At 39.9% G+C, this 25,334-nt stretch overlaps 1 protein-coding gene across 1 annotated transcript in view; it reads right to left on the reverse strand.

Moving 5' to 3' along the window:
- Nucleotides 1–25,334, reverse strand: part of PRKG1 (protein kinase cGMP-dependent 1) — a 1,294,615-nt gene that overhangs the window by 322,730 nt on the left and 946,551 nt on the right. The window lies entirely within an intron of this gene.

Raw genomic sequence — 25,334 nt, forward strand, 5'->3', positions numbered from 1 at the left:
CCTTTGTTCTGGAGGTCAGTCTGAGACTTGCCTTCCCTGCGAGACTGAGTAGTTTATTAAGCTGTTTTCTTGCAGTGTTTAGAAGATGTGATTTGGTCTCAGGTGTATCTTATTGCATGTGATTTTCAGCTGAATGATAGCGGAGTTTGTTCTTTTTGTAAAGTTGTGACTCTGAAGAAAAGAAACGAAATTTCTTTTTTGCCAATCCTATTGAAGTCTTTGGGACTATTCTGAGGAATAACCACGATTAATATTTAGCTCTAGACCATGGTTTTGAATCAAGGTAGGCAATGGGGGGGGGGGGTCAGAGTCCTTCCTCCCCCTTTTAATTGATTCTCTCCTTGTCTATGATTTTTTTTTTTCACGGAGAACACCATGAGTAGCTGGACTGTGGGACTCAAGATTAGGAAGACCTAGGTTCAGATCTTACCCTTGGCTCTATTAACTAGGGAATCTTGGGAAGCTGCTTCACCCCTCTGAGATGAAATTGTTTGGTCTCTAAAATGGGAACACGTGCCTGTAACACTTACCCCAAGGGATTATTGTGAGATTCGAATAATATAACATATGGAATGCACATCGCAATTTATTATATGGGTGGCTAGGTGGCGCCATAGTGCACAGAGCACCAAGCCTGGAATCAGGAAGATTCATCATTTTGAGTTGAAATCTGGCCTCACATACTTCTTAGCTGTGTGACTCTGGGCAAGTCTCTTGACCCTGTTTGCTTCAGTTTCCTCACTTGTAAAAAATGAACTGGGGAAAGAATGGCAAACTACTCCACTATCTTAGCCAAGAAAACCCCAAAAGGGGTCATGAAGAGTCAGACAAAACTAAAACATTGAACAACAATAAAAATGCTTCTTCTTCTTCTTCTTCTTCTTCTTCTTCTTCTTCTTCTTCTTCTTCTTCTTCTCCTCCTCCTCCTCCTCCTCCTCCTTTTTCTCCTCCTCTTTCACCTTCTTTTTCCTCTTCTGCTTCTCTTCCTCCTCCTCATTATCATCATCAGTATTTCTCCCCTCTTTAATCTTGTATCCCTTCAGTAAGCCAGCATATCCCACCCATGTGATGCCTGTTCTTTACACAGTGTTCTTGCTCACAGGTTTGTATCCCTGCAATGTGGAGAGAACATGAAACATGATCTGCACGTTTGGTCCACTCCCAGCAGATGACTTAAGAGAAGACATGGACAGGCATGGAGAGATTGTTCTGCATTTCTGGAGAATGTCCTCACACAGGTGAGATCACAGTTCCATCAAACTATATCAAACAGTCCCTCTCTTCTTTCTACACCTATCCAAACACCAGAGGTCCTTCCTAATTCCACCTGGCTTTGATCCTAGTACCTGAAGGATTATCTAGTCCAAACTGCTCATTATTTGTTGTGGCTGTTTGTTCGTTCGTTTCAGTCATGCTTGACTCTTCATGATCGCATTTGGGTTTTGTGGTTGTCGTTTTGTTTTGGTTTGTTTTTTGGCAAAGCTACTAGAGTGGTTTGCTATTTCCTTTTCCAACTTATTTTACAGATGAGGAAATGGAGACAAGTAGAGCTAAGTGACTTGCCCAAGATCACACAGCTAGGAAATGTCTGAGGGCAAATTTGAAATTCAGCTCTTCCTGATTCCAGACCCAGTTCTCTATCCATTGAGCCACCTAGTTGCCCCAACTGCTCATTTTACAGATGAGCAAACAGAGACCCAGAGAGAATGTATTGCCCAAGTTCACAGTCTAATCATTGAAAGAGCTGGGACCAGAACATATTTATGGATTCTGCTCTTTTTGTAACACTGAGCTGTCTCTCCGATCCTGATGGATCTGACTCTTCTGAATTCCTCTTCCTTCTCTAGTTTGGAAGACATATATCACAACTTAAGCATGTGCTTTCTTGTTCCCTAATTCCTTCACATGAGATAGTCTTGTCCTTCTAGCTAGATTGTGAGCTCTCTTATTTTAGTGCCAATCCTGTATTATTGCTCTCTGGGCTGTGCTCCTCACCCATCAAATCTTTTCTACATGTCACAGAAACCTCCTCACCCTGGACGTTCACTCCACTGTGGAACTTTGCCCAAGGAAAATGCTGTCCATCCCTGCAGCCTCTCCCTCTGCTTGGATGGTCCCTTCCAGAGATTTCATTTTATGGAGAAAGCCCAAGCTACCCTTGTTTCATTGTTCTCCATGCTGACCTTCTAACTCTTAAGCCTGTTTCTCTCACATCCCCACTCTGGGTACCTTCATCCTCCCCTTTTCCTCTATTTCCCTTTTAGGTGATGCCTTCCCCATCTAAATGGAAAACCTTGAGGACAGAGACTTTTTCTTTCTGCTGGTATTTGTATCCCCCATTCTTGGCACAGTGCCTGGCAGATAGCCATTGCTTTAATAAATACTCATTGACTCCATGGAGAGTATCCCATATAATTCTAAGCACCCAGGAATTCTTCTTGCAGTGTTCTGATATTTACAAAGCATTTGATTCACAAAGACACTGTGAACTAGACAGAGACAGTATCATTGCATCCATTTTACAGATGAGAAAACCAAGGTTTAGAGTGATGAAGAGACTTGCCCAAAATCATAGTGTTAGTAACAGCTGGAACCAAAAATAAAATTCAGATATTTTTATTCCAAGTTTCAATTCATCCCAATTCCACACACATTTATTAAATGTTGTTTCTGTGCCAGGCACTGTCCCTGGCACTGGACACACAGACACAGAGACAAAATAGTCCCTGTTGTCCTTAGGGAGTTTCACATTCTAGTAACTGGTCCAAGCTCCTGCTCTGATACATAAAAGAGGTCTGACTGTGGGCATCTCACATAAACTCCTGCAGTTCAACTGCCTCATTGAAAAGAAGGCATAATGACACCATCTGCCACAGTGGGGCACAAAGAACTGGCCCATTCTTATCATTAGATGAGTATGACCTCCACAAGAAGAATCACACCTATTTCAAAAGCGTTTGAGGGGAGCACTGTGCTTTTTCCCAATTACTCTGAGAAGTTGGTGGTATTATCATGCTTGAGGTTTAGAAAAATGAAGAGACTTCCATGAGGTCACACAGTGAGAAGTGAGAAGGAAAAGTTCGAACCTATATCTTCTGGTTATTAAGTCAGTCCTCTTCCTGCCATTCACAGCTATATTTCATACTGAGTGATTCATCAAAAGAAAATTACTATTGAAAATATAAATATGAGAGGCAATGTGATGGAGTGGATAGAGGATATGACAGAGGAGACCTGGGTTCAAATTCCACCTATGTCACTTACTTACTTGTAAAAAGCATGGTCAAATTAACCTCCTCACCATCAGTTTCCTCATCTATTAAATTGGGACAATAAACACACCTGTCTCAAAGGTGTATATCTCTGTGCGTATTTTTTACACACCCTAACAAATGAAATTTAAGGTCACATAGCTCTACATAAACAAACAACCTTTCCAAAGGAAAGCCAGTAGAGTGTCCCAAGAAACATTTACAGTGCTAAGGCAGTCAAAATCATCTAAAATGATTCCACAAACTGAGGTTCAAATGAGATAATGTGCTTGAAGGGCTTTGTAAAGCATAAGCCTCAGGCATCTGTTGTCCTTAACATGATGGTGATGATGGTCATACCCTTGCCCTTGGTAGGGTTTGTCATCTATTAAGAAAAGGAAATTCACACTCAAGAAAGCAATTAAAAACTTCAGCCTCCCTTGCATTTTGTCATCTCATTTTGACACAATTTCATCAGGAGCCTCGGTCTCCCTTTCTCATTTCCAGGCAACAGTCCTGGAGCCTTGCCCTGTTTGAGCTCCAGCCAGCGGCCAGTCATTTCTAAGGGCTCTTCTGAAAGGTGCACTGTCCTACCAACTCCTCCTCTGACATTTGCTTCTAAACTATCTGGGCCCTGATATAGGTCTTCTATAAATGAAGGATCTGGACTGGTCTGGAAAAATCTGGGGACTTACGTAGAGGAGTGAGACAGTCCCTGCTCTCAAGGGCCCACATTCTAGTAAGGGGAGATGACAAATATAGGAGCGGTGAGCAGCAGGAAGGATGGAAAGGGCCAGTAGTACTTAGGTTTTAGCAATGGCGTTCACCTTTGACTCCGAGATCAGGATACTGCCCACCCACAGCGCCTGGGAAGAAATGCTAAGGGTTTTGGCCAGTTCACACAGTACCCTTCCAAAATAGGTCAGTGAGCCCAGTCTTTCGATCACATCATTTGGCAGACCAGCATATCCAGGAAAGGAAGCTAGAATGGAACTTGGTGTCCTCCCTTGGGGTTTTAGAGAGTTGGATGCTACCCTCCTTGCTGTACCCTTGAGGGTCAGGGAAAAGGGGAAAAACAGCATGATTGTAATTTTTAGTATCTCCTTATAGAGTTTGATCTACAATCAGGTTTCAAAAATGGAATAAAAAAACAGTTCTAAATCACAGAAATAAAAAGAGGTCGGGAAGAAGCCCACCTTGTCAGTAGGGAGCAAAGGGGGTTACTGCCCCTTTGCTCTTTCCCAGTCTTGGCTCAAAATACTGTAACATGAATTTTTATGAGAAGTATTACAAGGAATTTCATAAAGACTTAAATAATAGCTTAAATTTAGCCCTCACTTTCTAACCCCTTTTCTAGTAGAAAGAACACCACCTTTGGAGTCAGGCCCTGCTCTCAGAATTGAGTTTGGTCCCTTCCCAACTGTGTGACCTCCAGCAAATGATTTAACCTCCTTAGGCCAGCTTCCTTATTTGTAAAATGATGGGGGTGGAAAACCTGACCTTCAGAGTCCCTCCTGGCTGAAAAATTTATGATCTTGAATCCTAACAAAAATACCAACTGACCTTTATCTGGTGTTTAAACAATTGGAAGCCCTTTATACCCTTTAACTCCTTTGACTCTCAGGACTATCCAGCTGGCTGATATAACAGCTCTGACTATCCCCACATGGCAGATAAATCATAAAGTGACTCACACCAATGTCTCACCCTAATAAATAGCAGAAAGAGCCTTCAAACTATGGTATTTCTGATTGTAAGGTTCTTCATGGGCTCATCTCAATTTTTTAGATCACTGCATGACCCTGCGTAAGTCACTTATCCTCACATTGCTTCAGGAAACTATCAGTGATTATAACTTGCAAAGCAGATGCATATCTGCATTGGTAGGAGTTTGCTCACTGCGAGTTTTTTACATTGGTGAAATCACAGGACTGTTTAGGAGGGGAAATGGAGTAATTATATATGTGCTTATCTGCAATAGATTGTTTCTCTTGCTAGAATTTAAGTTCTATGTGGGTAAGGCCTATCTACTTCTTTTTTTTTAATGCCTTAACCTGGCATATAGTAGGTGCTTAATAAGTGTTTAAGGAACTAAATTGTCTCATTTGTGCCTCACAACAACCCCTTAAGGCAGAGGAGAGACTGTGTCATGCCCATGATTACCCATTAAGCCTCAGAAGGGGATATGAACCCAGTTCTTTCTGCTCCCATCCCACCTTCTGTCTACAACATTCCACTTGCTGCCTCTCCTCTTTCCACCTTATATGCTCACCTCAAACCTTGACTCAAGAGAGGTGAATGGGAAAAAAAAACATGAGCCTTAAGTCAAATGTATACACCAGGAAGGCAGTCCTTGAATGCTCCTGGGTCAAAGTCTTTCCACAGCCCAGACTAGAAAACTACCTGCTCCACTGATTCCTGAGAAAGCATAAAACAAGAACAACTTATAAGAAACGAAGAGTAAAAATGGGTAATAAATGCCCAGCTTACAAAGTCCTTTAATACAGATGGCCTGCAAAACTTTTGGAGAGATTTCTAAAGCCATGTTGGCTCAGCCAGAATTTGTTCTTCCTCTTCTGCCAAGACTCCCAAACCATGGCCTGTTTCAATATGCCTGCTCTAAAAGCGAAGAATGGTGGAAGATCCCAGAAACACTGAATCAGGTCAAGCATTCACAATCAGCCAACATTAGAGAGGAGGCGTCTATTACATACTAATCAATTTGGGTATGGTTTTGCTTTGAAGTTTGCCTTTCCTCCAAAGTGCTCACAAGGATGTTCTATGGTGTGAATCTCTGGGAAGTAAAGTTGGGTTAAATATATAACCAACCTTGTTTATGCTGAGGAACCCTGGGATGCTCCTGAAAATGGAACCCCATCAAAGAAGGGCGGTCTTCTAACAAGAGTATTGGATTTGGAGTCAGCCTCTCTGGGTTCATTTACAAGCTCAGCTTCTTGATGCCTTGGACAAGTCCCTTCCCATATTTCGATCTCACTTTCTTCATCTATTAAATAAGTATGTTGGATTGACTCAGTGACCTACAAAGTCTCTTCAAGCTCTCAGTCTATGATCCCTTGAGGCAGAAGGGGTTGCCCTTTTATCTATAAAGTCCAGGGGGATTTGAACAGGAAATCCTTTCTAAAGTAAAATGCAAATTCTAGCTTGCACTGGAGGAGTTGGGGCTGGAGAAATAAGTTGTTGCGTGTATTTCTCTGATTTTTTTTCTCTCTCAAATATTATCTGAAAATCTCCTTATTTTTTAGAGAAGATGCTATGTTCTATGTGTGATGCAGAATTCAAATAGCTCAAAGGAAATGCAGGATGTGCAAATGTAGAGAATCCACCCCAAATGTTCACAGGGACTATCTGTGCCCAACCTATGGTAAAGCATTCCAAACTCATATTGGTCTGATCAGCCACAATCGGACACACTGAAACTCAGCTCTAACATAGCGATGGCATTTTGGTCCTCTTCAAAAATGAAGGACAAAAATCAATCAAGTTTTTAGATAAAATAATGTTCCAAAAATTATAAAAAACATAATCATTCTATTAGCTATAAGTCCTCTAGGGCTGACCCTCGTGGACAGGTCTCCTTTTGCACTCAGATCTATGCAACATTTGCAACTACAAAGCCCCAAGATTTTGTAGGGTGTAAAGTATGTGTAGCAGTCTGTCATCCTCCTCACCAATGTCAAAGGAGTAAGCTAAGCCACCTTGATTGCTTCAAATTTCTTTTGTAGTATTTGGAAAAGTATCCTAAACTGTCCTTTCCAATTTCAAAGAGCTGGCATGTCCCTGATTATCTAAATTTTTACACAGGATAGGCTGGTATCCAGGTCTTCTATTGGCCAATTCGTTAAACTTGTATTAAGTGACAAATGGGACTTGTCCAAAGCCCATAGAAATGCCAGTTCTCATTATGATCAGTTACATGGTAAAAGTTAAATCATAACAGGATTGCCACATTCTCTATTGCAGGGATCATATCACATCATATCATATATTAAATGTGAGAGATGGAAGGGCCATTTTTTCCCCAGTGGATCAAAGATTTCAAGCTGGAAGAAACCTCATAGGTCATATAGTTCAACTTTTCATTTGACACAAGGACACAGAGGCTCATCAATATTATTGATATCATAGGTAGGATGTGGCAGGTAAACAATTGAAATTCATGTCTTCTGACACTAACTTTGGGGTTCTTTTCTTTCCACAGTCTATTAGACCTTGGTGTCTTCTTCTCTTCCTAGACTGATTTCCTTTTTAACTATGCTGAGCTTAATTGACATGAATTCCTCAGATATCAATTTACTCACCAAATTCTGTGGTTAGATACATACCCCCAAGATTTCTTTTTCATTCCCTTCCTCCCTAACTATGTCCAATCACCATCTCACTGCTCACAGCTGACTAATTCTTCATCTCTGTTGTCAGAAAAGCAATCTCCCTTTGAATCAGGAATGGACCCAAGATTTGTTTCTGACTGGTAAAGCTGACTTTCAATTATTGAAGATGCCATGGAGGTCAACCAACAAGTAAAGTTGGTGGGAATAGGCTTTAAGAAATTGGAATCAAAAAGGTGCTGAGTACCCCAAACTTGAAATTTTCCATTGGTTTTAGCTGCAATAGCCTGATTAAATTTGTTTAAGTTGATTGCTGATTTTAAGATAAATTTCAGAAGGATTGAACCCAAAGATTAAATGTGGATTTTCCAAATTGCCCAGGGAAAGGCATTTTCCAAATCCAAGGCTTTGGAGGGCAGTCAGAGCTCTTGTGTGATGGATCTTGCCTGGCCTGAGGTTGCCCTCATCGGTGATAGCTCTCTTTCTTTTCCATGATTTTTCAGTCCCTCTTATCTGAGTTGTTGCTCAGATCTGGGTCTCTGGTGATTGCTCTGTGATTAATGGCAGTGAACTTTTCCCTCATATTTTCTTTTTGAGTTCTTGTATTACTCATCATTGTGAGAGAGCTTACCAGCGAAACTTCAGGCTGGTTTCACTGAATAGTTCTTTAAAAAAAAAATGAAATGAAAGATTCTGTCAAAGATGGGACTGAAAGGGGAGGGAGGAGGATTAAAAATGTTCAGGGAAAAGTAGGTGTTTGTTAGTTTATTGTTAAAGAAATGCAGGCACCTTTGTCAGTCTCCTTGTGAAGACAGAAATCAGAATCTGTGGTGTCACCTGGGGACATGAATGACTGAACAGATACAGCTGCAGACCCATTTACAGTATCTTATATTTGTGGTTACAAAAGACTTCTATACAGGCCTTCATCTCCTTCCTCATTCTCTTCTGGGAGATGGGGTATTAGCTTCTGCTTGGATTCCCCTCCTCCTGCCTCCCTTCTTTCACACATCTGCCAAAATAATTTTTGTAAAGAACAGTAGCTAAAACTACCAGATTAACAATTTTCAATGACTCTCTGTTGCCTTTAGGACACAATACAAACTCCCAAGGCTGACATTTAACGTCCTCCCTTTCTGGCCCTGAGCTCAGTCTCATTGCATAGCTTCCTTTCACACCAAGTATGGTCCAAGCACCCCAGGACTTTTATCAGGTGATTGTCATTGAGAAAGCACCTTCCTACTTTTGCATAAGCTATTTTCTCCTTGTCCCCTTCCTCTCTCTATAATGTACTCCCTGCTCATTCCAGTCCCTGAAAATCCTTAACTTGTTCCAAGACTCATGTCACATCTTCCATGAAAACTTTCCACATGTTCCCATTTAAGTTTGTCTCTTCCTCCAAATCACCTTTTCTTTACTTACCTGTGGCCAGAAAGATTTCTTCTCTAAGATTTCTCCTTCTATGTATGTAAAAATCTATGCATGTAAGTATATATGGATGTATGTATCTACTTCTCTTTCTACCTACCCATCCATTCATCCATCCATTGATCTATTTACCTACTTATCTATCCAGGCCACTGGACCCCAATGGCTCAGAAGAAGAAAGTGAGGTTGGTGACCTTGCACAGCCCTCCCTCACTCAAATCAAAGCCAACTGCAAGTCATGTCATCATCTTGATGGCATGGTCCTCTTCGAGAAAGAAGGGCTTATCTATCCATCCATCTTCCTTCCTTTCTTGCTTCCTACCTACCTACTTATCTATCTATTTAACTCAGGTTATTACTATCTACCTACTGTCTCTGTAACTTATAGAAATCTGTTCATGTTCAGGATGTTTCCCCTATTAGAATGTGAGCTCTTTGAGGGCAAAGGCTGACATTTTGCCCTTCTCTATAGCCCTAGTGCTTAGCACAGTGACTGACACATATGAAACACTTAACAAATATGAATTGATAATTTACATGTTGAATATCCCCACCCCCACCTCCAACAGAATACAAGCTCATACTAAACAGGGAGTTTTTCCTTCATTAACTTTTCATCCTCAATGCCTGGCACAGGGCCTTATCCATAGCAAGCACTTGATAAATATAATTGACACTGAATTGGAAACCACATTCAAGAAATAAACGTATATAGTAGCAAGAACAGGTATTATCATTCCCATTTTACAGATAAAAAATGCTTTGAGAGACATTATTGGTTAAAGGAAAGAGCACTGAATTTGGAAATCAGAGGACTAGGATTTAAAACCCTGTTCTAAATCAGGGTTTACTGATTATGTCTGACTATGAGAATGAACAAACCACCATCTCTTTGGGTCAGAGCTTCCTCATCTGTAAACAGTGAGGAGGCTAGAACTTTAGCTAAGTTAATACAACTATTAAGTGACTGAACCAGTGTTTGAACCTGTGTTTTCTGGCCTAGGGTTCTTTCTAGTATGCCACTCTCAAAACCATAGCAAAATAAAACAAACAAACAAAAAACTTTGTTCATTGGTCTATACATGTAATCACTGCAGAGGGATGATATATTCTTGACAAGTTTCCCTCATTATGTCAAATTTCTTCAGAGTAAGCATGTGTCCTTGATTTTCTTTTGCAGATAAAATAAATGGACTTTTACTCCAGCTTTGCAACATGAACATGCTTTATCTCAGCACACATCCCAAGTTTTAGTCCAGAAGACATGACCACTGTACAAACAGGTGTCCACAGTAGATAAGCAGTTTGCTGAGCTATGGAGTCAATGTGCTGGGCAAGCGCTTCTGGGCTGGCATCTTCTTTTCCTTTGGTTTCCCTGTGGTCTAGGTCCACGACTTCTGACTCTGCTATTTGTTTTACCCACTTGAGCCCATGCTAACCTGTTGCAAGGCATTCTTGCATTGCTGATGCTCTACACATCCAGGACCTTAGACGCAGATGAGTCTTTTGTCTCACAACTATACTGTGTATTACCTTCATTCAGAATACCAGCCATTGTATGAATGCCATATCGGATAATTAATTCATCCTTTACTTTACCTGTCATACCCCCTGCAAATGGTCATATTGAGATATGACCCTATCTCTTTAGGATGTGAGGGAGATAACAGTGATAGCATTTAAAACTTACATAACTTATAAGTTTACAAAGACACTCATCTACATTATCTCAATTGACCTTCACAGCAATCGTAGGAGGCAGGTACTATCATTGTCCCCATTTTCTACTAAAGAAAACTGAGGCTGAGGGTAATTCAGTAACTTGATCAGGACCAGACAGCTAGTGAGCATCTGAGTTCAGATTCAACCCTGGCTCTTCCTGACTCCAACTTTAGATCTCTATCCACAATTCCCAAAATTAGAAGAGGAGTTCATACACAGGAAACAACACTACGTAAAAGTTATCCAGTCATTACTCTATCTCCCCAAAGACTTTCTGGTATTCCTGATTTTTCCCATAAACCAAACCATTGATTCAAAAGTGAAAGGAAACTTAGAGGGCATCTAATATATTCCCACCTTATGATATATAGGTAAACTGAGACCTAGAGAGGTGAAGTTGATCTATGGCTTCTCTTGATTCTCAATTCCAACTACTAGTGCCTCCTTCTCCCACCCACCTTCTCAAATGATCTCATATTAACTTTGTACGTATTGTAGAAATATTGTTTCGCTGAGAGAACATAAGCTCCTTGAAGGCAAGGCCTGTTTCATTTTTGTCTTTTTTTTGGTATTCCTAGCATCTAACAGAGTGACGGCATACAATAGATGCTTAATAAATGTTTCTTGATTGATTGAGTAAATGATTTGCTCAAAGTCACACAAAGTAAGTAGAACAGTTGAGATTTGAACCCAGGTCTTCCAACACCCAATATAGAGTGCTTTCCATCGTAACAGATATTGGTTATTAACTCTAATTTACCCTAACCCTTTATTGCATGATAATTTGAAATAATCCTCTGGCTCCATGATGTCTGAAGTTCTGGTTCTAGGCTCTTTTGTCAACGATCATTGGGGACCCTAGACAGGGCTGGAAGGGCCCCAGAGAACACTTAGTCCAATGGCCTCATCTTCTAGAGGAGGAATAGGTGGCTTACAAAATCATCAACAGGCCTTTGGTCTGTGCTTTGTAAACCTGATAATCAGTAATTCTGTCTGTCTAAAACAGATAAGTGGCCTGGACTGAGTTCCTGAAGAGGCACTTCAAGTGGATCTATTCCAAGAAAATATTCAGAGGGATTTTTGTCAAAAGACTAAGCTGCCTTCCCCCTTTCCTTTTGTGAAACACTTCTTCCAGTTAACAAGCAATTATCTTGTTAGACAATGCATCTTGGTGTAAGGGAAATGATGCTATATTTAGGTTCCAAAGACAAACCCACCTTTACCACATTGTACCTGTGTGACCTTAAACAAGTCATTGCCCTTCTATAGTCCTAAATTTCCTCATTTGTGAAAGAGGTGTGTATGAGTGATTAAATTATCTCAAGGATAATTTTAGCTCTAAATCTAAATGAGGTGTGTTAGCGTACCCTAAGAGAGCATTACCATGGAGGAAGGGGTCAAAGGTAATAATGCCCTATGAGGCAAACCCAAGATCTATGCCTGTGTACGTAGTAGACACTGAAAACTATTCATTGAATAAGTGAATGAAGGAATAAACAAATAAATGAATGAAAATACCTTTTATTCTATACTGTTCTCCCACTGGAGGAACTAGGTAAAGGGAGCATTGGGCTTGATTTTCAGAGAGTTATTCAAATACTGTGCCATTCTCCCATGATGTTTTGGTTTCAAGGTGATTTTTAACTTAAGCTATAGTAAGGCAACTTATTGAATTGTGTGAACAACCTTAAATTCCTTCTCAATAATTTTCTTTAAAGATAAAGGCAATAGCAAACTGGCTCATGAAGGAGAGAATAAGATTGATTTCTCTAATGAAAAAATTACTGAGGTGAGGAATAAAATTGAAAATTTGCAAGAATAAGTGAATGATAATGTTACATTAACACAAATTATTCTCCTCCAAAGTGGATGACTTGGGTTGAACTTCCACAATGCTCTGCATAGAAAATTACTTTTGACGAAGAAAAAATGGAATTACACCAGGACTTTCCAAATATATTAACTATGTTGGATAGTAATGGTTTTCTACTAGGGTGCATATAATTCAGCTTTGTTTTTAATATCAAGTTTGGTCACAGAATTCCTTAATAAATTATTTGGAGTTTTGCTTCCCCTGGGATATCTTTGAAATCTTAAATATGAAAGCAACACTGGAAACATTTTCTGAATTCTGATCTTCTCATTTTCATTTCTACTTACCCTCTAATTTCATTTTTACTCTGGCTGATCAAGTTAGACAAATGGCTATGTACAATGCATTCTATGATTTAAAAAACAATCTGTGTGTTACTGAACATTCTTTTCTACTGAAAAAAACATTTGTCTTTATAAGGCTGAAGAAAGGTTTCTTTATCTTAGGAAAATGTGTGTTCATCCTTTGTTGCCGAAGAAGATCATGCCATCAGAGAAATAATGACATGACTTGCACTTGACTTTGTTTTGAGTGAGGGAGGGCTGTGCAGGTCACCAGCCTCACTTCTCCTCCAGAGTCATCTGAATCCAGTGACTAGATATTCATCAGGATGACTGGAGATGGCCCAGGATGAGGCAATTGGGGTTAAGTGACTTGCCCAAAGTCACACAGTTAGTGAATGTCAAGTGTTTGAGGTGAGATTTGAACTCAGGTCCTCCTGACTCCTGCACTGGTGCTCTATCCACTGCACCACCTAGCTGTCCTTCATTAGGAAATACATTAGGAAAATGTATTTTATTAGTTGATGTAAACATGTCTGAAGTAGAGAAAACCCTTTATTACGTTGGTTTGGAGACTAGACCTGGTTTTCATCTACTGGAGTGATAACATTTCAGCACATTCAGGGCTTTGGAAATCACCAGGGAGTAAGGCTGCTTCCCCAGTGGATTCCTAGAAAAAGAAGTTTATGATATGGTCAATGGTCCCCAATCATGGTTAAGGCTGAGAAGTTCATTGCTCTGTTTCCAATCTGGTAGCAAGTTTCTCTAAGCTTTGGTTGGTCATAGGATCACAGATGTCATTGGTAGAAACCTTAGGAGTCATCAAGTCCAATCCCTCTCATTTTATAGCTGAAGAATCTGGGGTTGAAAAAGAGGAAAGGACTTAACATCAAAGAGCAAAATATCTCAGGTGGGATTTGAACCCAAGTTTTCCTGACTAAAAGTCCAGTTTTCTATGTATTACTCTACAATGGCTGCTTCTTGAATAGCAATTCAATGGTGGACCCGTCAGTGAAACCACATCAGTTTGGTAGGATCTAACAGAATCTTTGATAAACCAGAGATAAACCAGAGATAATCTACGTCATAGGGTAGAATAGGAGGGAAGCACAAATATTGTCGTCAACTAAAGTTCCATGGAGGCAGTGGGAGGATTGGATCCAGATCTGGCCTTCGAGTCAAGAAGAGCAGGGTTCAAGTCACAGCTCTGACACGTACTGCTTGTGTATCCTGAGCAAGTCACTTAATCTCTTGGTACATTAGACCACTTTCTAAGACTGTAAGTTATATAGAAGGTCTCGACCTGCTTTGGTAGGAAGCATTTCCTGGCTGGTGAGTGACATATATTCATAAGATCACAGGGCCATTCTCTACCCCAATTGTAAAGGCCCAAAGCTGAAAATTATCCTCACTTTATAGATGGTTCCAGAAGGTTAGTGACCCAGGCTGACCCAGTTTCTCCTTCTCTACTGACACTGTAATTCCTCTGCATTAGAAGATGTAGGTTAACCTAAGATTTATGAGAAGCTGTGGAAGGAAGTGTCATGCCCTAACAACCAATAGACAATGGAGGATTTCCTGGTGAGCACACACAATCTGTAGTACATTAATCACCAAGGAAGAATTGCTCAGGAGCGGCAGTTTAAAATAGTCAGAAATATAAATAAACGGACAAAGAAGCAGACTATCCTTACACCAAGAATGAGTCCTTCTATTCTCCTGATATCTACACTATGCTAAGAGACCTAGAGAATGGCCCCTGAGATGTTGGGTGGAATCCCTGGGGATGGCTCATGGGAGGGTGTGAACACAAGTTACAAGGCATGAGAAGGCATCCACGCTCTGTAATCTAGAAGGAGCATCCACTGTGATGGCATTACAGATCCAACAGAGAGCACCACATGCTTCATGAAATTTGGAGGTAGTCAAGTCTAGTGAACACAGTGGATTAGAAAATCACACTAATAGAGTGTGTGTCTGATTAAGCAATGAAGATTATGGAAGGGAATACTAATTATTATTCCCATTTATATTGTGCTTTAGTTTTCAAAGCAATTTAATGCATTAATTCATTTAAGCCTTTTAAGAACCCCGTGAGTTAGGTGTATTTATCCTCTCCACATCCTTAGCTTCACCAAGAGGAAAACTACAGTTCTTGTCAGTGTGCTACAGTATAAAGGGCACTAACTGTAGTCAGAGGACCTGGGATAAAGTTCCATCTCCAATACCCTGTGTCATCTTGGACAAGTCACTTAATTTTCATGGGCCTCAATTTCCTCCTCTGTAAAATAAGTCATTTGGACAAAGTGGGCTCTGACCTTTCTTTCATCTCTAGATCTATGATCTTATGATCCCCAGAGCCTTAGACTGCCCTGCCCCAACAGGATGAAATATGCTGTACTGGCATGTTGGGAGGAAAACTGAATGTAAGGATAAGAATGAGCTGAAAACATAGTCTATAAGACTTAGGTGAATGTCCTACTTGTTCATAACCTAAGGGACCAAAGTTTAAATGCACTCCTGTACCAGTTAGATCCATGGCCACTCAAAGGAGTTTGACTTAGAAATAAAAATAGCAAAACCCACCTAGGTCAAGAGGTAGATTGTTCTGGTGACGTTCTCAGTCTATGAGTGCCTTACCTACTCACTACAGATGGGCCATGCACTGGCCTTGGGATGGAATAGACGAGAAGCATAAGCTGGACAGCCAGGGAGGCTGTGTGGCCCCTTCGATGCTCCCGAGCTATCCTCAAACCCAGCCCCAAAGTCTATGATTTCAACTCAGATTTTCTGCTGGTGATGGGATCTGACTTAGAGCCACATGTCCCACAATCTGAAGAATCAAAATGGTGGGTGACTTTAGAACAATGGGAAGATGCTTGAGGGGCTAATCACTTATGCCATCACTTAGGGCTGTTTACCTGGGAGCAGTGGAATGAAAGGCACCTTCTAAGGCAACAAGTGAAAAAGATGAAATGACAATAGACAACAGAGCAGTCATCTAAAATGATCCCCAACATGTGGGCTTTCTTCTTGGCTGACATCCCTAAATAGAGGAAGTGGAGTCTCTTCCCTCTGCTCCAAGTAGTGCAGTCTGGGAAACACCTCTGTCTTTTTGTAGGTTGCACAAACGAACATCAGGGTCCAACACACACCCACGTACATACACCCTCCCCCGACATACACACACTTTGATGCCACCAGGATTACAAACCCTAGGCATAAAGTCCTACTCCATGCCAGACCCAGAACCCTGAACCATTTCTGAGAGTTCTGTCTCTCAGGTAACATCACTGCCTTCTCTTGTTAGAACACCAAGTCTTGAGATAAAAACTTCCTACCACTCTCTTCCCAGCTCGTCTTCCAGGATGATTTTGCTAACATCCACCTCAGGCCCTAGAAGATTTGTGAAATGAGGTATTACATTACATAAATATCAGTATTCAGATTTGAGCAAGTTAATGATTTAAAAACAAATTAGATTCTTGATGGGGAGAGGGGCTTGTTTTCTTTCAATAACTTCCCAGTTAAAGGTAATTTAGCACAATATCACAAATGAGAATCAGCCGGAGGTTTTTTTCTCATTAAGGATGTTGATGAATCTTGTCCCTCATCTTCTAATGAAAGCCAAGTAAATGCCTGGTGTGTCACACTTATCCAATTATACTTTGGAAAAAATATGATACAAAATTAATGGCTTCATGTAACTTGGTCCTTTCTTTCCTACTCTGGACTTATACAATAAAAATAATTAAGCGACAGTTACCTTTCTCTTGGCTTGTTTGAGGTGTGCTTGTTGCAGGAGACATAAGTTGTGGGCAAAGAATCATGACTCACCATTTCATTCCAATAAAAATGTTCCTGCTGTAATATAGTTTCTCCCCTCCCTTCTGCATAGAAGACAATGCCTGTTACATAATTGTAAAACAGCTCTGCTGTTCCTAGGCCTGTTTTTTAAAAAAAATCTTAATATCATGTATCTGATTGTTTCTCTCTTTTCCAGGGTTGCTCACTAGTAATAACACCCACAGCACCACTCAGGATAGCCCACCAGGGATATTAGCTGGTGGCAATTATGTCAGGTCCCTGTCACATGGTATATGGGCCAGCAGAGGGCTTCATAGTGTTAGGTTGGCCATTGACTGATGCTGTAAGAGGGCAGGGAGGAGAGGGGACCCTTCCAAATCCTTCAGTCCTCAAGGATGAAAGTACCAGAACATTAAGCCATGAGCTCCTTCTTCTAAAGATCCCTTTGTTCTTACAGAGTGCCTTCTGCAGAAGCAAAGGATGGAAAATAGGATTCCACCTTTGAAGGAAAATTGGAATTAGCATCTAGGCTTCTGGACCTGGGGATTAATAACAGTTGCTCATAATGAGATGTCTAGCTTGGGCCAATGAGTTCCAGGAAAAGCGTCCTTTATAGATGCTAAGCTTCAGCCTCCTACCTTTTTCTCAAAGTAGGAAACGTTTTCAAGCTAATTGAAAGGAAGATTGTGAATTCAGATGCTAGTCGGCATTCACCAGGAGCATCCTTTTATTAAGTTCTCTGCTTCCTCTGCTTCCAACCTCTTCCAGTCTCATGGCTGTTGGGGTATTTCAAAAGCAAAAATTCTGAATGACACAAGAAGAACACAGAAGTAGCCTCAGGGACTCCATTAGGTTAACTAAAGTGTTTCCTAATTCGACAGGGGGTTCCCTAATATATTTATCTTAGGTAGATTGATTCTGAGTCCAGGAATCTGTCAGGGAATTTGAATACTCAGGCATCACACTGAGGATACTCTACTTTGATAAAGAAGGGGAAAACAGAATAAAGGATATCGACATAGGTTTTGGGGAAATGATTAACAAATCAGGGTTCTAAAGCATCCTCAAAATCTAGAAACCAATAGGCTCATTGCTCCTCAATCCATCTTTGCCCCCAGTATGCCACATAATTACTGAGTAGCCTGCAATTTCAGTGGTCAGGTAGTTCAATCCCTTCAAGAAAAAAGGAATTTCCAAATTCCACTTGTGACAAGTGGTTGTTCAGACTTCACCGCCTTTGAATTTCCATCATCTGTATCCAAGTCTCACTTTTTCTTTGCATACTCTTGACTCTTTGGTTGATTGCGATGGCCATATTTCTGCTCCTGAGTCACTTGGTCTATCCTCCATTTAGTTTCCAAATTCATCATACTAAGGCAGAGACCTCATCATGTCACTGACTGCACAGAAATAGTTCCATATTAAGCACAATATAAAATACAGTTGGGCTCAGGGCTGCTTTCCCAAACATATTTCACATTATTCCCTTTTGGGGACTTTGAATTCAATCAAACTCATCTATGAAGAAGCTCTCTGAGTTCAGTGTGCCTCCTTACTTTCATACAAACTGATCCCTATGCCTGAAATAATAGTAATAGTTAGCATTTCTAAGATTTGCAATGTGCTTCACATAGAATATCTCAGGTAACACACACACACAAAGAGACACACACACATATGAAGTCAGTGCTAGACTTATCCTAATTTTATATAGAGAGAAACTGAAGCTGAAAAAGAGAGAACTCTCCTAAAGATCAATTCAGATGCTATATCCTGCCCAAAGTCTTCTTTGATCCTTCACTTATGTTGTGTAATCTTCCCCTTCAAAATATCATTTATTTACTTATTTGTGCATATATTATAGCCCCTAAGTTGAAGCCATTTTGTTGGGTAGGAATAAGGAAAGTGGAAGCCAGAGCCACAAGATACCCTTTTGGCTGCCCTGTGACTGATGGGACCCCTAGCACCAAGGACAGCAGAGAATGCTGCATGAGCATTTTTCAAACAGCATGACCCAGCTGGACATGGACTCTGCTGGCACACCTTTAGTAGCCTAAAAGGTTCATCTGACATGGATTTGAGACCCTTCACCAATGAAGGTCTTCCTCTGGTTGCTCCCTCCTCCATGTTTTTCATAATCTGTGAAACTCAAAATTGAACCCATTACTTTTTAAAAAAGTTTTTATTCATAACGTATTAAAAAATTCTGGTTCTTTCTTTAAATAGAAAAGTACAATTTATTTTCAACACTTTTAATTTAAAATATTTTATTGTTCCCTAATTACATTTGAAAATAATTTTTAAAATTAATTTTATTTTTTAAAGCTGTGAATTCCAAATTTTATCACTCCTTCCTACACCTCACCATTCCCTGAGACAGTAAGCAATCTGATATAGGTTATATATGTGTAATCATGTGAAACATTTCCAAATTAGTTATTTTGCAGAAGAAAACTCAAACAAAATTAAAAAGAAAGAAAAGAAGAAAGGAAGGAAGGAAGGAAGGAAGGAAGGAAGGAAGGAAGGAAGGAAGGAAGGAAGGAAGGAAGGAAGGAAGGAAGGAAGGAAAGAAGGAAGGAAAGAAGGAAGGAAGGAAGGAAGGAAGGAAGGAAGGAAGGAGGAAAGAAGGAAGGAAGGAAGGAAGGAAGGAAGGAAGGAAGGAAGGAAGGAAGGAAGGAAGGAAGGGAAAAATAGTATGCTTTGGTCTGTATTCAGACTCCATCAATTCTTTCTCTGGAGGCAGACAGCATTTTTCATCATAAGTCTTTTGGAATTGTCTTAGATCATTTTATTGATCAGAGTAGCCAACTGTTTCAAAGTTGATCATCCTTACAATATTGCTCTTTCTGTGTACAATTGCCTGTTGGTTCTCACTTCACTTTGCATTAGTTCATACAGATGTTGCCATGTTTGTTTGTTTTTTCCTCAAACCACTCCCTTCACAATTTCTTATAGCACAGTCATATGCTATGACTTGTTCAGTCGTCTTCTAGTTGATGTACATCCCTTCAATATTCAATTCTTAGCCACCAAAAAAGTTTTGTGTGTGTGTGTGTATGTGTGTGTGTGTGTAGATATAGACAGACAGACAGACAGACAGATAGATAGATAGATAGACAGACAGACAGATAGATAGATAGATATAGGTATAGACATAGAAGGGCTTTTTTTCCCTTTGATCTCTTTGGGGTATAGACCTACTAGTGGAGTGTGCAGTTTAAAAGCCCTTTGGGACTAGTTCCAGATTTTTTTCTCCAAAATAGCTGGACTAGTTCACAGCTCCACCAACAATTCATTAATGTACCTATTTTCCCTCATCCCCTCAAACATTTATCATTTCTGATAGGTTTGACATAGTATCTCAGAGTTGTTTTATTTTAATTTGTATTTCTCTCATAAATTGTGATATAGAACATTTTTATATGATTATAACTTCTTTCATGTTTATGTTTTTACACTATTCTATGATCTTGTGTTTGAATGTCAAATTTTCCTTTCAGGTCTGGTCTTTTCATCAGGAATGCTTGGAAGTCCTCTATTAAATATTCACTTTTTCCCTGAAGGACTATACTAAATTTTGTTAAGTAGGTGCTTCTTGACTGTAATTCTAGCTCTGTTGCCTTCTGGAATGACTGTATTCTAGGCCCTTCACTCCTTTAACTTGGGAGCTGCTAAATCTTGTGATTTTATGATTCCCTGATATTTACATTACTTTCTTCTGCCTGTTTGCAATATTTTTTCCTTGACTTGGGAGTTCTGGAGTTTGTTACAATATTCTTGGGAGTTTTAATTTTGGAATCTCTTTCAGGAGTTGATCGATAGATACTTTCAATTTCTATTATATCTAGATCTAAGATACTATGGCAGTTTTCCTTGATAATTTCTTGAAATATGAAGGCTATGCTTTTTCTTTCTATCATATCTTTCAGGTAGTCCAATAATTCTTAAATTACTTTCCTTGATCTATTTTCTAGGTCACTTGTATTTTTGAAGAGATTTTTCAAATTTTATTCTTTTTTTTTATTCTTTGATTTTGTTTTTTTGTTTCTTTAAACCCAATGGAGTCATTAGCTTCTAATTTTCCATTTCAAAATTTTAAGAAAGCATTTTCTTAAATGAGCTTCTGTACCTCTCTTTTTCCATTTGATCAATTCTCTTTTTTTAAGTAATACTTTTCTTTGGTGAATTTTTGTGCCTCTTTCAAAATTAATCAATTCTGTTTTTTTTTAACTTTATGTTATTTCTCCAGTATTTTTTGATTCTTTTTAACAAGTTTTTAGTTATCTTTTCATTATTTTCTTGCATCACTCTCCCTTTTCTCCCAATTTTCCATGCTGTTCTTGTTGCTTTTTAAAATTCTTTCAGGAATTCTTATTGTATATGGATCCAATTAGCATTTATTATTGAGGCTGTGCTTGTAGTTTTCACAGTGTTCTTTTCTTCTGAGTTTATGTCTTAGTCTACTCTGCCACTGTAGTAGCTTTTTATAAAGGTCAAATTCTTTTGTTGTTGTTGTTTGCTCATTTTTCCCAGCCTACTTCTTGAGACTTTGAACTTTATATTAAAGTTAAGATCTGCTCCTGAGGGTGGATATAGGAGAATGTCCTAAGCTTCAGGCTTTTGTGTGTGTGTGTGTGTGTGTGTGTGTGTGTGTGTGTGTGTTGCTCTTTTCAGAGCTAATTCTGGGGATCTACAAGTTTTTGGTACTTCCAAGGTGGTGTGATGTGGGGAGAGGCATGGTTACTGCTTTCTAGGTCTTTGCTCTGGTGCTTACCCAGGCCCCTGCTGCCCTGCAGTTGCAAGCACTAGAACTCCTCTTGGTCCTGGAAATGTGACAAGGTTCCGTACTCTCCCATAGCCAGCCTTGGAACTGCCTTAGAATTGAGACTAGGGCCCCTACTCCATTATGAGTAATCACAAGTGCTCCTTTCTTCTGTGCAACTGTGACCTAGCACTAGGTATGGAAAACTGAATTGCCATTTAGAATTTGTTGCATCTAGTGTCAGCAAAGGGTTCCCTGCAATCTCCTTCTGGCCAGTTGTCTGACTCTTTTACTGTCTCTGAAGTTAGGGTTCCCAAACCTGCTATTGCTCCTGTCATCATCATTACTGTTGCATCTACCTTCAAGGTCCACCCCTGGTGTTCCTGCTGTGCTCCAGGCCAGTTCCCACCCCCATGTCACAGACTTCTTCTACTGGCCTCCTAAGTTGTCTTAATCTGGAAAAAAAAGTGTTACCCTGAACTTCTTTTGACTCTGCCAATTTAAATTTTGATTTGAGGAATTTTTTTAAAGTTGTTTGGAGAGAAACGTTGGGGGAGTTCAGGAGGGCTACTGTGGCTGATTGTGATGGCAATCAGATTAGGATCTTTTGCTGTTTTTGTTTTACTAAAAGTGTCTCTGACTGAATAATGTGATTAAAGAGGATCTTTCCCACCCACTGAGGGAAGATTGATTAGGGGACTTGTTTTGTAGGAGGGTCCCAAGTACCTTTTGTTTTTTTTATTGAGGTACTGGCTCAGAGGGCTTTGCCCTCTGGTTCTGAAAAGTATATAAATACTCTGAGGGCAAGGTTTTATCTTGAAGACTTACTGACTGGAAATGTTTGTTTGACCAGATGAGGACTCTGGGAAGCTGCTTAAGGAGCCCCAGGCTAGGAAAACACAGATGTCCATGCTTCCCTTTCTGGTAACTATAGTCAGACAGGTCCAACTGCCTGTTGATGATCAGGCAGAAGAAGCCATGTCTGTTGACTTCTGATTTCTCTGTATTTTCTTTGAAGTTCAGGGTGCTGACTCCACTGAACTAGGTAAATGATATATGTGCTTGGTTAAAGGAATGATACATGTGCTTGATTAAAGTGATTGTTAACCCCTCAAAGATTGTTCTTCCTTTTAGAGAAATAGATCTAAGAATCTGCAATAGCAGGTCCCCCTGTGCATGTTGGGGTGCTTATTGATACACTAGTCAGACCAAAATGAGTGCAGGTTAGGCACAAATAGTTCACATGAACATTTGGAGTGGAGAGTTGTCTAAATCTGCACATTTCACATTTCTTTTCAACTATTGCAATTCTGCTTTGCTCTTAGAGAACAGTGCCTTCTTTGATGTGCACATGTCATGCTGAACAGTCCTCTGCCAATGTCTCCTACATCTTACAATCAATTCCAAAATTCTTCAGAGAGATCCTGAGAAGACCCTTATGTCATTTCTTCTGACCACCACAAGAGTGTTTACCTTGGGCTACATTTTCTGTAAAATTGTCTTTTAGGCAACCATATATTTGACGTTCAAACAATGTTGCCAGCCTGTTGACGTTGTGTTTCCCCTTACTAATAAAGAAAACAGGAATAATAATCTCCCCATTAGCTATCTAATGAGTCTATTGTGAAGAAAATCTATCACTATAGAGAGATCAGCTTTTGTTTTAATATCCTTATGTATTATTCAGCTCTAAGAGTTCTTTGTGTACATTTTATAAACTGAGATTTGTGGAAAGCAGGGAGCCTTTTTATCCCAAACTTTGTACCCTTCACCTCAACTCTATTCTGTATATTGATAATACATAACAACAGAGGTTGAATTGAATTAAAAGATAGTCTCAGTTCTCATTGTGCTCAAAACCCCCAGAGAGGCAGAGACGCCCCTTCATCAGTTGCGCTGTTTGCTGGCATCTCTTCCCTCAGTCTAATCTCTGTCATTTGCCTCACTGCCATTCATATGAGCCTTCTGTCTCAAATGCCAAGATTGGTTTTCTTGCAGAGTCCTCAGCTCAGTTCTTCACGCCAATGTCAATGTCACCCTCTAATTCTGATTGCTGTAGACCTCTGACCACATTAAATTCCCTCATGGATCCTGTGATTCTCTGCAGATGGCTATTTTTTCTTGCACTCAGAGAGGTAAAACACTATGCAACCAGCATTTGTAAGGTGCTTCTGTAAGTAACCCTGTGAGAGAGGTGTTAGGATAGATAGAAAACTAAAACTGATATTAAGACATGGTTCCTACTCCTGAGGAAGTCGCTGTCCAGAACACACATCCAGATAGTGATAATGTACAATGCAACGTACATGTATTTGAAAATTACAAAGCAATCTAAAAATTCATCAATTTGGTGAGCACTGCTTAAGTATCTATTAAGTTATAAAAATTGTGCTAAATATGGCAGATACAAAGGCAAGAACATAATAATGCTTTGCACATAGTAGGAACTTAATAAATGTTTATCAACTGACTAACTAATAACAATCCCTGCCCACAAGATGCTTAAATTCTCCTGGGTATGTGTGGAAAAAGAGTAGAGGGGAACAACATGAAAACTGATAAGTAAAGATGATATGTAAGAAGATATGTTTTATATAATCAACTTGGAGGGGGACACTAGCACAGGGGAGTCAACAGATCTTTGAAAGAAACAGAGGATTGTGAGAAGTAAAGATGAAGAAGTAGAACATTCCAGACATGACACCAAAGACAAAGGCAGGAGATGAAATCCTGGGCATGGGGCAAGTCACTGGTTTGGCTGGGACAGAGAGTTTGAGCAGAACATGGACTGGAGCCACATGCCAGAGGCATTTGGATGCCAAGTGGAGACACTGAGATCTTTGTAGTTTATCTCAGCCACAACAGGGAACAAATGACAATTCCTAAGTAGTAGATTGATATGGTCAGATCTGTGCATAAGAAATATCAATTTGGCAGCTGGGGAGAGAGCAAGAGACAGACAGAGACAGATAAAGACAGAGAGATATGGACACAGACATAGACATAGACAAAGGGAAAAAGACAGAAACAGACAGAAAAACACACAAAGACGGGGCAAAGAGAGACACAGAGAGAAAGAGATAGAGACAGATAGAAAGACAAAGAGAAATTTAGACAAAGTCAGAAACAAGCAGAGAAGAAGACAGAGACAGAGACCAAGCAAGGAGACCAATTCGAAGCCTATTGCAATATTCTAAGCAAGAGATTAGAAAGCAAATTAGGGTGTTGGCTGTGTGTGCAGAAAAAAAGGAAAAGGATAAGCAACATTTGTGAAAATGGAAAGACTTGGCCAATATTTGGACCTATAAGATGAAGGAGAATGAGGAAGGTAAGATGATGCCAAAGTGGAGGTGAACCTAGATGACTGGAAAAATGGTGGTACCCTGGATAGCAACATGAACATGAGGAACTTGGTCAGTCCACAAGGAGAGGGGGAATATGATGAGATCTGTTTTGGACCTATTAAATTAAGATGATGACAGTGCATCCAGTCAGACATGTCAAAAAAAGAAAGACAACTGGTGATGTAGACCTAGAGGTCCACAGAGAGAGACTCGGGCTGGTCAAATAGATCTGTGAGTCATTGGCATAGAGATGATCTTGAACCTGTTAAAGACTATAATGTCACCAAGACAATGTAGAGAAAGAAGAAGACCCAAGAGAGATCCCTGGTAAACACCCACACTTCGGATCTGGACATAGATGATGACCGAGCAGAAAATACTGAGAAGAATTGGTCAAACAGGTAGGAAGAGAACAGGGGAATAAAATCATGAAAAAAGAATCAGGAATGAGGAGGCATGAGGAAGGGGATGCACAATAATGTCAAATATTACAGAGAGGTCAAGGACAATTGAGGGAGGA

The sequence above is a fragment of the Notamacropus eugenii genome, chromosome 1 (genome assembly GCF_028372415.1).
Source record: "Notamacropus eugenii isolate mMacEug1 chromosome 1, mMacEug1.pri_v2, whole genome shotgun sequence".
NCBI classification, from domain to species: domain Eukaryota; kingdom Metazoa; phylum Chordata; class Mammalia; order Diprotodontia; family Macropodidae; genus Notamacropus; species Notamacropus eugenii.